Raw genomic sequence first — 14,503 nt, 5'->3', positions numbered from 1 at the left:
TACCATGGGCCGCTCGGGAAGTGGCTGTACAAAGGCAACATATCATTAGTTGTCCCATATTTCTTTTTTTTAACGCACTGTGACCAGAGCAATCCAGTGTTGCCATAGTGACATCATACTACTCTGGGGAAGTGATCGGGAGGGTTTCTTTACACATTATCATTGCTTATACCAGTGAACTTCACTTTTACTATGGTGGATAGCTGTGATTGTCCCTGTCTGTAGCATGTGATCGCTGCGACCAATCACAGAGAAGAGGGTGGGGGGGGGGGATTGGATCGATTTCTCGGTTTAGTTTTGGTGTATTGAGAACATGGAAATCCTTCATGATGGCGATAGGCTTTCTATGGAGATCTCGGTGTGGGCGGGGCTATGACATCACCGCGCTCCCCTCTTTGGTCACTTGACAAATCGTTCTCCTTTTAACTTCCAGGCGGTATGACGGACAGAACCAGCTCATATCATACACTGTAGATCTATCCCGAGCTAACTCCACCCCCCTCGAAAGTGCGCCGCGATTTAAGGTAAGAGCTCCCCCATATCCTGCATGGCGCACTCCCCCCCCCCCCCCTTCGCTTGCCAACGCTTTGCATGCCGATAACGCACCACGCCTGGCTTCCTGCATGTCACCTCGCATGGAGAGATTAACATTGTATCAGATGCTGTGCTTTCTCTGTATTACAATGTAACTAACAGCACCATATATAGTGTTGGATGGAGTAGGGAGGGATTGGACCCCCCGGTTTTTATCGCTGTGTCCCCATTGGGAAGATTCGCCCTCTCTGTGTGTCCTGGTGACCAAAGTCCCAAAATTTGTGTTGTCCCCGGAATGGGAATAGAGGGGAAATCTTCCAATGGGGACACTGGTACAGGGATTGCCTTGTTTTCCAAGGGATTTTCTCTCACTTCCTGTTTTGGCTGTGGAACAGGAAGTGAAGGGAAATTTCCCCAGTGGGGACACCTGCCAGGGGTTCTAACACCCCCTTACTCCATCTAAAGTGGAAAAAAATCTGTTCATTTCTCCTCTAGGACATTTTTATCTGGAAGCAGATTTTTATTGGATAGAAATCTCAGCTCTCTGTGTGACATTATTGGTTTTGCTCCCTGTGGGAGGGGCAGATAATTACCCATCCAAGTTTTAGCCAATCAGGAGCAGTCTCGCTTTTTATTTTTAGTATTGAATTTGTAGATTGGTGTATATTTGCTTAGCCTGCTGAGAAGGTCAGCTGAAGTCTCCCAGCTCCTGAGTGTGCATGGTGGCCTCCGATATCAGGGGGGGGGGGGGTGCCCGAGGTTGGTGATCTGATGCCATTATGCATTGTCAGGAGGCGGGACACAGCGAGTGAGGGAAAGCAAAGGTGAGAAGAAAGCCTTCCCAGGCAGCACGGCAGTCATCCCTCCATATCCACCACATCATCTCTACACAGGCCAGGAGGTTCCACTTATCAAAGGAAAAATTGTAGCAGAACAGACAGTTTCTATTTCATGCGCTCTCACACCATTCTTTGGTTTCTGTTTGGTTGCTATGTGAGTCTCCCTGTGCCTGAAATAGAAACTTTCTGCATTGCCCTAGTAGCCAATGGGGTTCATTCTTTAATGATAGGTGAGAGGGGGTGGAGCCAGTACCAGAGAACGCACAGACTGTGATTTCACAGGCTGACCTTCTAGCCGGCATCCAGAGTCTAATTATAACCGACTAGACATTGCAGCCAATCAGGAGGCAGGGTTAGTTTAGTGTAAGGATCTGAGTTGGGTGTACCAATAATTAATGAGCTTTTGCCCCATCACCCTGCCTGGTTGGCTAAGAAACCCCACAGCTATGATCTGTACCCATTAGTTGTGGTGTGGTGGCGACCATTGTGCCGCCGGTGGCATGAAAGACCCAACAAAGGTCCAGTATAACCTTAGTGCTGGGACACGGCATGAAAGACCCAACAAAGGTCCACTTAGTGCTGGGGCACGGCATGAAAGAGCCAACAAAGGTCCAGTATAACCTTAGTGCTGGGACACGGCATGAAAGACCCAACAAAGGTCCACTTAGTGCTGGGACACGGCATGAAAGACCCAACAAAGGTCCAGTATAACCTTAGTGCTGGGGCACGGCATGAAAGAGCCAACAAAGGTCTAGTATAACCTTAGCGCTGGGACACGGCATGAAAGACCCAACAAAGGTCCAGTATAACCTTAGCGCTGGGACACGGCATGAAAGACCCAACAAAGGTCCAGTATAACCTTGGTGCTGGGACACGGCATGAAAGACCCAACAAAGGTCCAGTATAACCTTAGCGCTGGGACACGGCATGAAAGACCCAACAAAGGTCCAGTATAACCTTGGTGCTGAGACACGGCATGAAAGACCCAACAAAGGTCCAGTATAACCTTGGTGCTGAGACACTGCATGAAAGACCCAACAAAGGTCCACTTAGCGCTGGGACACGGCATGAAAGACCCAACAAAGGTCCAGTATAACCTTGGCGCTGGGACACGGCATGAAAGACCCAACAAAGGTCCAGTATAACCTTGGTGCTGAGACACGGCATGAAAGACCCAACAAAGGTCCAGTATAACCTTAGTGCTGGGACACGGCATGAAAGACCCAACAAAGGTCCAGTATAACCTTGGTGCTGGGACACGGCATGAAAGACCCAACAAAGGTCCAGTATAACCTTGGTGCTGAGACACTGCATGAAAGACCCAACAAAGGTCCAGTATAACCTTGGTGCTGGGACACGGCATGAAAGACCCAACAAAGGTCCAGTATAACCTTGGTGCTGAGACACTGCATGAAAGACCCAACAAAGGTCCACTTAGCGCTGGGACTCGGCATGAAAGACCCAACAAAGGTCCAGTATAACCTTGGCGCTGGGACACGGCATGAAAGACCCAACAAAGGTCCAGTATAACCTTGGTGCTGAGACACTGCATGAAAGACCCAACAAAGGTCCACTTAGCGCTGGGACACGGCATGAAAGACCCAACAAAGGTCCAGTATAACCTTGGCGCTGGGACACGGCATGAAAGACCCAACAAAGGTCCAGTATAACCTTGGTGCTGAGACACTGCATGAAAGACCCAACAAAGGTCCACTTAGCGCTGGGACACGGCATGAAAGACCCAACAAAGGTCCAGTATAACCTTGGTGCTGAGACACGGTATGAAAGACCCAACAAAGGTCCAGTATAACCTTAGTGCTGGGACACGGCATGAAAGACCCAACAAAGGTCCAGTATAACCTTGGTGCTGGGACACGGCATGAAAGACCCAACAAAGGTCCAGTATAACCTTGGTGCTGAGACACGGCATGAAAGACCCAACAAAGGTCCAGTATAACCTTAGTGCTGGGACACGGCATGAAAGACCCAACAAAGGTCCAGTACAACCTTAGCGCTGGGACACGGCATGAAAGACCCAACAAAGGTCCAGTATAACCTTGGCGCTGGGACACGGCATGAAAGACCCAACAAAGGTCCAGTATAACCTTAGTGCTGGGACACGGCATGAAAGACCCAACAAAGGTCCAGTATAACCTTAGTGCTGGGACACGGCATGAAAGACCCAACAAAGGTCCAGTATAACCTTAGCGCTGGGACACGGCATGAAAGAGCCAACAAAGGTCCAGTATAACCTTAGTGCTGGGACACGGCATGAAAGAGCCAACAAAGGTCCAGTATAACCTTGGTGCTGAGACATGGCATGAAAGACCCAACAAAGGTCCACTTAGCGCTGGGACACGGCATGAAAGACCCAACAAAGGTCCAGTATAACCTTGGCGCTGGGACACGGCATGAAAGACCCAACAAAGGTCCAGTATAACCTTGGTGCTGAGACACGGCATGAAAGACCCAACAAAGGTCCAGTATAACCTTAGTGCTGGGACACGGCATGAAAGACCCAACAAAGGTCCAGTATAACCTTAGCGCTTGGACACGGCATGAAAGACCCAACAAAGGTCCAGTATAACCTTAGTGCTGGGACACGGCATGAAAGACCCAACAAAGGTCCACTTAGCGCTGGGACACGGCATGAAAGACCCAACAAAGGTCCAGTATAACCTTGGCGCTGGGACACGGCATGAAAGACCCAACAAAGGTCCAGTATAACCTTGGTGCTGAGACACGGCATGAAAGACCCAACAAAGGTCCAGTATAACCTTAGTGCTGGGACACGGCATGAAAGACCCAACAAAGGTCCAGTATAACCTTAGCGCTTGGACACGGCATGAAAGACCCAACAAAGGTCCAGTATAACCTTAGTGCTGGGACACGGCATGAAAGACCCAACAAAGGTCCACTTAGCGCTGGGACACGGCATGAAAGACCCAACAAAGGTCCAGTATAACCTTGGCGCTGGGACACGGCATGAAAGACCCAACAAAGGTCCAGTATAACCTTGGTGCTGAGACACGGCATGAAAGACCCAACAAAGGTCCAGTATAACCTTGGTGCTGAGACACGGCATGAAAGACCCAACAAAAGTCCAGTATAACCCTAGTGCTGGGACACGGCATGAAAGAGCCAACAAAGGTCCAGTATAACCTTGGTGCTGGGACACGGCATGAAAGAGCCAACAAAGGTCCAGTATAACCTTAGCGCTGGGACACGGCATGAAAGACCCAACAAAGGTCCAGTATAACCTTGGTGCTGGGACACGGCATGAAAGAGCCAACAAAGGTCCAGTATAACCTTGGTGCTGGGACACGGCATGAAAGAGCCAACAAAGGTCCAGTATAACCTTGGTGCTGGGACACGGCATGAAAAACCCAACAAAGGTCCAGTATAACCTTAGCGCTGGGACACGGCATGAAAGACCCAACAAAGGTCCAGTATAACCTTGGTGCTGGGACACGGCATGAAAGACCCAACAAAGGTCCAGTATAACCTTGACGCTGGGACACGGCATGAAAGACCCAACAAAGGTCCAGTATAACCTTAGCGCTGGGACATGGCATGAAAGAGCCAACAAAGGTCCAGTATAACCTTAGCGCTGGGACACGGCATGAAAGAGCCAACAAAGGTCCAGTATAACCTTAGCGCTGGGACACGACATGAAAGACCCAACAAAGGTCCAGTATAACCTTGACGCTGGGACACGGCATGAAAGAGCCAACAAAGGTCCAGTATAACCTTGGCGCTGGGACACGGCATGAAAGACCCAACAAAGGTCCAGTATAACCTTGGCGCTGGGACACGGCAGTCGGTGTGATGGATGGGAGGAGTAATGTGCAGAACTTATCCCGGTCTTCATCGTGTTTTGTTCAGATGGGAATTCCACCAACTCGGCACACCTACTCTGGCAACAAAATCCGAACAATCATTTTTTCCTTTGCCGCACTGTTGGATCTCATCGGCTTTCATCTCCACCTATACTGGAGGAAACGACTGGCAAGACCTGGACTGGCCGAAAATGGCTGAACAGTGGTGTCACCTGGAAGAAAACGGTCTTCCCTGGATTCACCAAAAACATGGCAGAACATCTCTCATGAATTGGTGGAATCTGTCTAGAAATAAGAGCCTTCAGAGAACAGAGGAGGGATTTTCCGGAGAAACTTTATAAATGGAAGAACCTGTTGGAGCGGCCATGGAAGAAAAAGATATCCATTTCCTGCTCACTAAATGGACTCCAGCAAAGGCTGGGAGTGTGGAAACCACCGTCCTGCCTATTGGGGCACAGAATGAGAGGTCAGGAGGTCAGTGGTGGCAGGGTGTAGTGATCAGGTGGTGGCACTATGTGGAGTTTAGGCAGTCCACCGTGGCACAGTGTGGAAGTCAGGAGATTGATGTGGGGGCATAATCTATTGGGGAGTGGGGACATGCTGTTAGGGTCAGCTGGAGGTCTGTGAAAGTCAGCTGGTCTGCGGTAATACGTTGTGAAAGTCAACTGGGCAGTGTTTGCACCGTGTAAAGGTCAAAAGATTGAAGGCCATGGCTCAGTGTTGAGGTTAGGAGGTCCATGGTGGCATGGTGTTGAGGCCAGGAGGTGGTAAGTGGTGGGGCACAATGTGGAGCTCAGGAGGTATGGATAGTGGCAGCACTGTGTGGAGGCCAGTAGATCAGTGGTGGCATGTTGTGGTAGTTACTTGTGGTGCATTGTGGAGGTCTGTGATGGCATGGTGTGGAGGACAAGTTTTGGCATGGTGTGGATATGGTCAGTGGTGGTATGATGTGGAGGTCAGTAGGTGTCCAGTGGTGGTGTGTTGTGGAGGTCAGGAGATGATTAGTTATGGTACGGTGTTGACATCGGGGGGTGGTCAGTGGTGGTATGGTGTGGAGGTCAGTATGTAGTCGGTGGTATGATGTGGAGGTCAGTAGGTGTCCAGTTGGTGGGGTGTTGTAAATGTCAATAGATGATCAGTGGTGGTACGGTGTAAAGGTCAGGAGGTAGTCTGTGGTGGTATGATGTTGGGGGTCAGTAGGTAGTCAGTGGTGGTATGTTTGCAAGTCAAGAGGTAGTCAGTGGTGGTAGTGGCATGGTGTGTAGATCAGTAAAGACCCACAGTGCTGGCACAGAATCTTTTTTACCCTGTCAATGGTGTTTAAGCGCCGTCCTCGGTGAACCCGTCTCCATGGTTGGCAGCTTCTGTCGGCACCGTTCACCTTCACACATGATTTCCTCTGTTATCAGATCAATCGGATAATGTGCCATGTTTTCCTGTGCAGCCTCCACACAATACAGAGCATCTCCCTTCCACATATTCCCCCACCCACCTCACACCACCTCCCCTTAATGTACCCCACCACCCACCTCACACCATCTCCCCTCAATGTACCCCACCACCCACCTCACACCATCTCCCCTCAATGTATCCCACCACCCACCTCACACCACCTCCCCTCAATGTACCCCACCACCCACCTCACACCACCTCCCCTCAATGTACCCCACCACCCACCTCACACCATCTCCCCTCAATGTACCCCACCACCCACCTCACACCATCTCCCCTCAATGTATCCCCCCACCCACCTCACACCATCTCCCCTCAATGTACCCCCCCACCCACCTCACACCATCTCCCCTCAATGTACCCCACCACCCACCTCACACCACCTCCCCTCAATGTACCCCACCACCCACCTCACACCATCTCCCCTCAATGTACCCCACCACCCACCTCACACCATCTCCCCTCAATGTACCCCACCACCCACCTCACACCATCTCCCCTCAATGTACCCCACCACCCACCTCACACCTTCTCCCCTCAATGTACCCCACCACCCACCTCACACCATCTCCCCTCAATGTACCCCACCACCCACCTCACACCATCTCCCCTCAATGTATCCCCCCACCCACCTCACACCATCTCCCCTCAATGTACCCCCCCACCCACCTCACACCATCTCCCCTCAATGTACCCCCCCACCCACCTCACACCATCTCCCCTCAATGTACCCCCCCCACCCACCTCACACCATCTCCCCTCAATGTACCCCCCCACCCACCTCACACCATCTCCCCTCAATGTATCCCCCCACCCACCTCACACCTTCTCCCCTCAATGTACCCCACCACCCACCTCACACCATCTCCCCTCAATGTATCCCCCCACCCACCTCACACCTTCTCCCCTCAATGTACCCCCCCACCCACCTCACACCATCTCCCCTCAATGTACCCCCCCACCCACCTCACACCATCTCCCCTCAATGTACCCCCCCCCACCCACCTCACACCATCTCCCCTCAATGTATCCCCCCACCCACCTCACACCTTCTCCCCTCAATGTACCCCACCACCCACCTCACACCATCTCCCCTCAATGTATCCCACCACCCACCTCACACCATCTCCCCTCAATGTACCCCACCACCCACCTCACACCATCTCCCCTCAATGTACCCCACCACCCACCTTAGACCTTCTCCCCTCAATGTATCCCACCACCCACCTCACACCTTCTCCCCTCAATGTATCCCACCTCACACCATCTCCCCTCAATGTACCCCACCACCCACCTCACACCATCTCCCCTCAATGTACCCCACCACCCACCTCACACCATCTCCCCTTAATATATCCCCCCACCCACCTCACACCATCTCCCCTCAATGTACCCCACCACCCACCTCACACCATCTCCCCTCAATGTATCCCACCACCCACCTCACACCATCTCCCCTCAATGTACCCCCCCACCCACCTCACACCATCTCCCCTCAATGTACCCCACCACCCACCTCACACCTTCTCCCCTCAATGTACCCCACCACCCACCTCACACCATCTCCCCTCAATGTACCCCCCCACCCACCTCAGACCATCTCCCCTCAATGTATCCCACCACCCACCTCACACCATCTCCCCTCAATGTACCCCCCCACCCACCTCACACCATCTCCCCTCAATGTACCCCCCCACCCACCTCACACCATCTCCCCTCAATGTACCCCACCACCCACCTCACACCATCTCCCCTTAATATATCCCCCCACCCACCTCACACCATCTCCCCTCAATGTACCCCACCACCCACCTCACACCATCTCCCCTCAATGTATCCCACCACCCACCTCACACCATCTCCCCTCAATGTACCCCCCCACCCACCTCACACCATCTCCCCTCAATGTACCCCACCACCCACCTCACACCTTCTCCCCTCAATGTACCCCACCACCCACCTCACACCATCTCCCCTCAATGTACCCCCCCCACCCACCTCACACCATCTCCCCTCAATGTATCCCACCACCCACCTCACACCATCTCCCCTCAATGTACCCCCCCACCCACCTCACACCATCTCCCCTCAATGTACCCCACCACCCACCTCACACCATCTCCCCTCAATGTATCCCACCACCCACCTCACACCATCTCCCCTCAATGTATCCCACCACCCACCTCACACCATCTCCCCTCAATGTACCCCCCCACCCACCTCACACCATCTCCCCTCAATGTACCCCACCACCAACCTCACACCATCTCCCCTTAATATATCCCCCCACCCACCTCACACCATCTCCCCTCAATGTACCCCACCACCCACCTCACACCATCTCCCCTTAATATATCCCCCACCCACCTCACACCATCTCCCCTCAATGTATCCCACCACCCACCTCAGACCATCTCCCCTCCACATATCCCACCTCACACCTTCTTAGGTCTACGTTTCCCACCACCCACCTCAGATTGCCTATCCTCCAAATATCTCACAATCCACTTCAAACTGTCTCCCCTTCACATATCCCACCTCAGACCCTCTTCCCTCCTCATATCCCACCACTCACATCTTTATAGGGGAACTGCTGTGTTTTTTATGTAAACATTGGACTGGGGTGACTCAGAGACGGGGCGTGGACTCTGATTGTTGCATATTTCACCTCTCAGTTAAGATGGCTGTCATTAACTGATGACACCTTCTTGGATCCCCCAGACGTGTCGTGGTCTGGTAGATGAAACGCGTCGGTGTGTTTTCTTCCTCCTTATACACGAGGAGAGCCGCTCTACTGGATGAAACCGAATCATCTGCCAAAGTAGAACAAAGCCGGAGTAATCCGTATTTCTGTTGTGATGTGGAAGGCGGCGGTGAGTGGATGGAGGTAGGTGGACACAGAGGACATTCAACAACATCATCCGGCTGTAGCATTGCTTCTGGGAATTTTCCAGCATGCAGGACATTTTCCTCACAGGACTCCAATATTCTCCAGGTTGTGCCCAGGAGGAGAATCCTCTGCCGTCTGTGGACAGATCTCATATCACCGATAATGAACTCCACCCTAAACCGAGGAGCTGGCCTCCGGGTTCCGATCTCATGACAATGTTATTTCTTTTCGCTTTTTGACACACCCGCATTTCTGTTGGCCAACCTTCAGATCCTGCAGATTGTATTATGGATGCTGCCTGCATTGCACATCGCTTCAGACCAGAAGGGGTTAAAGCGGATTTGGTTTTGGATGGAGTGGAGAAGAGTTGGGGCCTCTTCTGATTTATTGGGGAGATTTCCCCCTCACTTCCTGTCAGGACAGGAAATGTCTCCACCGTGGACACAAAACTCCAAACACGTTATTGTTGTCCCCATTCCTCCCTGTACTGACAATGCGCCTTCCTGTCCCGGTGACAACCCCATCCCTCCTTTTCTTTATGGGTGTCACGGGGACAGGAAGTAGCTCCGCCCGGCATGGTATGGTAGGTCAGGATCACGCATGGTGGTGAGTGGCTGGCTGAGTGCGTTGGAGACCGTCAGAGTTCATTTTTCCTACACTAGAAGAGCGCCGGCAAGTACCTGGAACCTTCTCCCACCTGACTACCTGGAACCTTCTCCCACCTGACTACCTGGAACCTTCTCCCACCTGAGAACCTGGAACCTTCTCCCACCTGACTACCTGGAACCTTCTCCCACCTGAGAACCTGGAACCTTCTCCCACCTGACTACCTGGAACCTTCTCCCACCTGACTACCTGGAACCTTCTCCTACCTGAGAACCTGGAACCTTCTCCCACCTGAGAACCTGGAACCTTCTCCCACCTGACTACCTGGAACCTTCTCCCACCTGAGAACCTGGAACCTTCTCCTACCTGAGAACCTGGAACCTTCTCCCACCTGAGAACCTGGAACCTTCTCCCACCTGACTACCTGGAACCTTCTCCTACCTGAGAACCTGGAACCTTCTCCCACCTGACTACCTGGAACCTTCTCCCACCTGACTACCTGGAACCTTCTCCCACCTGACTACCTGGAACCTTCTCCCACCTGAGAACCTGGAACCTTCTCCCACCTGAGAACCTGGAACCTTCTCCCACCTGAGAACCTGGAACCTTCTCCCACCTGACTACCTGGAACCTTCTCCCACCTGAGAACCTGGAACCTTCTCCCACCTGACTACCTGGAACCTTCTCCCACCTGAGAACCTGGAACCTTCTCCCACCTGACTACCTGGAACCTTCTCCCACCTGACTACCTGGAACCTTCTCCCACCTGACTACCTGGAACCTTCTCCCACCTGAGAACCTGGAACCTTCTCCCACCTGACTACCTGGAACCTTCTCCCACCTGACTACCTGGAACCTTCTCCCACCTGACTACCTGGAACCTTCTCCCACCTGAGAACCTGGAACCTTCTCCCACCTGACTACCTGGAACCTTCTCCCACCTGAGAACCTGGAACCTTCTCCCACCTGACTACCTGGAACCTTCTCCCACCTGACTACCTGGAACCTTCTCCTACCTGAGAACCTGGAACCTTCTCCCACCTGAGAACCTGGAACCTTCTCCCACCTGACTACCTGGAACCTTCTCCCACCTGAGAACCTGGAACCTTCTCCCACCTGACTACCTGGAACCTTCTCCTACCTGAGAACCTGGAACCTTCTCCCACCTGACTACCTGGAACCTTCTCCCACCTGACTACCTGGAACCTTCTCCCACCTGACTACCTGGAACCTTCTCCCACCTGAGAACCTGGAACCTTCTCCCACCTGAGAACCTGGAACCTTCTCCCACCTGAGAACCTGGAACCTTCTCCCACCTGACTACCTGGAACCTTCTCCCACCTGAGAACCTGGAACCTTCTCCCACCTGACTACCTGGAACCTTCTCCCACCTGAGAACCTGGAACCTTCTCCCACCTGACTACCTGGAACCTTCTCCCACCTGACTACCTGGAACCTTCTCCCACCTGACTACCTGGAACCTTCTCCCACCTGAGAACCTGGAACCTTCTCCCACCTGACTACCTGGAACCTTCTCCCACCTGACTACCTGGAACCTTCTCCCACCTGACTACCTGGAACCTTCTCCCACCTGACTACCTGGAACCTTCTCCCACCTGACTACCTGGAACCTTCTCCCACCTGACTACCTGGAACCTTCTCCCACCTGACTACCTGGAACCTTCTCCCACCTGACTACCTGGAACCTTCTCCCACCTGACTACCTGGAACCTTCTCCCACCTGACTACCTGGAACCTTCTCCCACCTGAGAACCTGGAACCTTCTCCCACCTGACTACCTGGAACCTTCTCCCACCTGAGAACCTGGAACCTTCTCCCACCTGACTACCTGGAACCTTCTCCCACCTGAGAACCTGGAACCTTCTCCCACCTGACTACCTGGAACCTTCTCCCACCTGACTACCTGGAACCTTCTCCCACCTGACTACCTGGAACCTTCTCCCACCTGAGAACCTGGAACCTTCTCCCACCTGACTACCTGGAACCTTCTCCCACCTGAGAACCTGGAACCTTCTCCCACCTGACTACCTGGAACCTTCTCCCACCTGACTACCTGGAACCTTCTCCCACCTGACTACCTGGAACCTTCTCCCACCTGACTACCTGGAACCTTCTCCCACCTGAGAACCTGGAACCTTCTCCCACCTGACTACCTGGAACCTTCTCCCACCTGACTACCTGGAACCTCCTCCCACCTGACTACCTGGAACCTTCTCCCACCTGAGAACCTGGAACCTTCTCCCACCTCCGGCTGCTCCGCAGGTAGGTTGTCTTCTCCAGCTGTGTGCCAGTTGGTGATTCTCCACCCGGCTTTCTCCGCACACAGTAGTGCTGTGGAAACTGCAGGGGGGAGGGGGGAGGACACCTGATCCAGAGCTGGTAAATAAATAAAGGCAGGAAATGTGATCCGACCCGAGGACCAGCCGCTTCCCACAGGCAGTGCAGTCAGCGCTTCAGATGAACGGGTTCCACCCTGATATGGGGAGCCGCCCGGAGCTCTGGGGGGGGGGGATAATTGTAAAAACTTCAAAATTCTTCATTCAATCATTGACTATCGATCTCCCGAAAATCTTTGATTATCGATCCCCCAAAATTCTTCGATTATCGATCTCCCGACAAAAGTCTTTGATTATCAATCTTCTAAGAGTCTTTGATTATTGATTTCCCAAAAGTCATTGATTATCAATCTCCCAAAAGTCATTGATTATCGATCTCCCAAAAGTCATTGATTATCAATCTCCCAAAAGTCATTGATTATCAATCTCCCAAAAGTCATTGATTATCGATCTCCCAGCAATCACTGACTCCGAATCCTCTGGATCCAGTAATCATTGAATATCGATCTCTCAAGTCTGGTAATCATTGATACCCTTTTCACACTGAGGCAGTTTTCAGGCGTTTTAGCGCTAAAAAATTGCACCTGAAAACTGCCTCCCATGCCGCCCCGGGGTGAGAACCCGAGTGCTTTCACACCGGGGCGTTACATTTGCGGGACAGGAAAAAAAAAGTCCTGCAAGCGGCATCTTTGGGGCGGTTGGGGAGCCCATTGGAATGAATGGGCATCACTTCCAAAGCGCCTGAAAAGTGCTTCAGAAGCGCCAGTACACGGGCGCTATTAACCCCTTCTCTGGCCCGTAGTGGGGGTTAAAATCGCCACTTAGACAGCGGTGAAGCTCCACGATAACTAGCGGCACTTTACCGCTAATGGACCCGCCGCCCCAGTGTGAAAGCAGCCTAATGGTAATATCCTAAATCCCTAAACAATTGACTATTAATCTTCCAGGTCCAGTAACCATTGATTATCAATCTCCCAGTCTGGAAATAATTGATTATCCATGTATCAATCTGGAAATCATTAATTGTTGATCTCTTAAAGCCGGTACCATCGACTATATATATATATATATATAATCTCCTGAGTACAGATATTATTGACTGCCGATCTGCCGAGTTCAGTAACTATTGACTATTGATCCCGGGATCTGGTATCATTGACTATTGATCTCCCGGGTCTGGTATCATTGACTATTGATCTCCCGGGTCTGGTATCATTGACTATTGATCTCCCGGGTCTGGTATCATTGACTATTGATCTCCCGGGTCTGGTATCATTGACTATTGATCTCCCGGGTCCGGTATCATTGACTATTGATCTCCCGGGTCCAGTAATCACCAGTTGTTAAACTTTTGGCTCCATATTTCCCGTTTCTGTGACCTTGCTGGATTCTTCGTGGTTTCTGTCTCCTGGATGTCTCGTGTTGGCTCAGCATCTGTCTCTTCTCTGTGTCGGGGGGTCATCTGATGTCATTGTCACCGCCAGCCCCTGAGTGACATCCTGGACAGGTGTGCCGACCCCCAGCCACAAATCAGCTGCTGACCAGACTTCTGTCACTTGTCAGCTCACCCAGCCATGGGGGGGGCTTACTTGGGGAGGTTGGTGGAGGAAGATATCCATAAGGGCTGACTGGGAAGGGTTGGTGGAGAATGATAGCCATGGGGGGCTGACTAGGGGTTGGTGGGTGAGGATAGCCATGGAGGCTTACTGGGAAGGATTGGTGGAGGAGGATAGCCAAGAGGGATTGGTGGAGGAGGATAGCTAAGGGGGCTTACTGGGGGGGGGGGGGATTGGTGGAGGCAGATAGCCAAGGGGGCTGAATGGGGGGGATTGGTGGAGGATGGCCAAGGGTGCTGACTGGGGGGGTTGGTGGAGGAGGATAGCCAAGGGGGCGGACTGAGGGGGGGATTGGTGGAAGAGGATAGCCAAGGGGGCTGACTGGGGGATTGGTGGAGGAGGATAGCCAAGGGGGCTGACTGGGAGGGGG

The 14,503-nt window shown here is 52.4% G+C and overlaps 1 protein-coding gene across 1 annotated transcript in view; it reads left to right on the top strand.

Moving 5' to 3' along the window:
• Positions 1–14,503, top strand: part of RAP1GAP (RAP1 GTPase activating protein) — a 114,319-nt gene that overhangs the window by 26,999 nt on the left and 72,817 nt on the right. Inside the window, 1 exon segment of the mRNA XM_077456000.1 lies at positions 434–524. The gene's annotated coding sequence lies outside the window, so the exon portion shown is untranslated.

The sequence above is a fragment of the Lithobates pipiens genome, unplaced genomic scaffold, assembly GCF_037356315.1.
Source record: "Lithobates pipiens isolate NorthernLeopardFrog02 unplaced genomic scaffold, aLitPip1_a1.2 Scaffold_27, whole genome shotgun sequence".
NCBI classification, from domain to species: Eukaryota; Metazoa; Chordata; class Amphibia; order Anura; family Ranidae; genus Lithobates; species Lithobates pipiens.
Note: the sequence above shows the minus strand (reverse complement) of the source record. Positions and strands in the feature narration are given on the sequence as shown.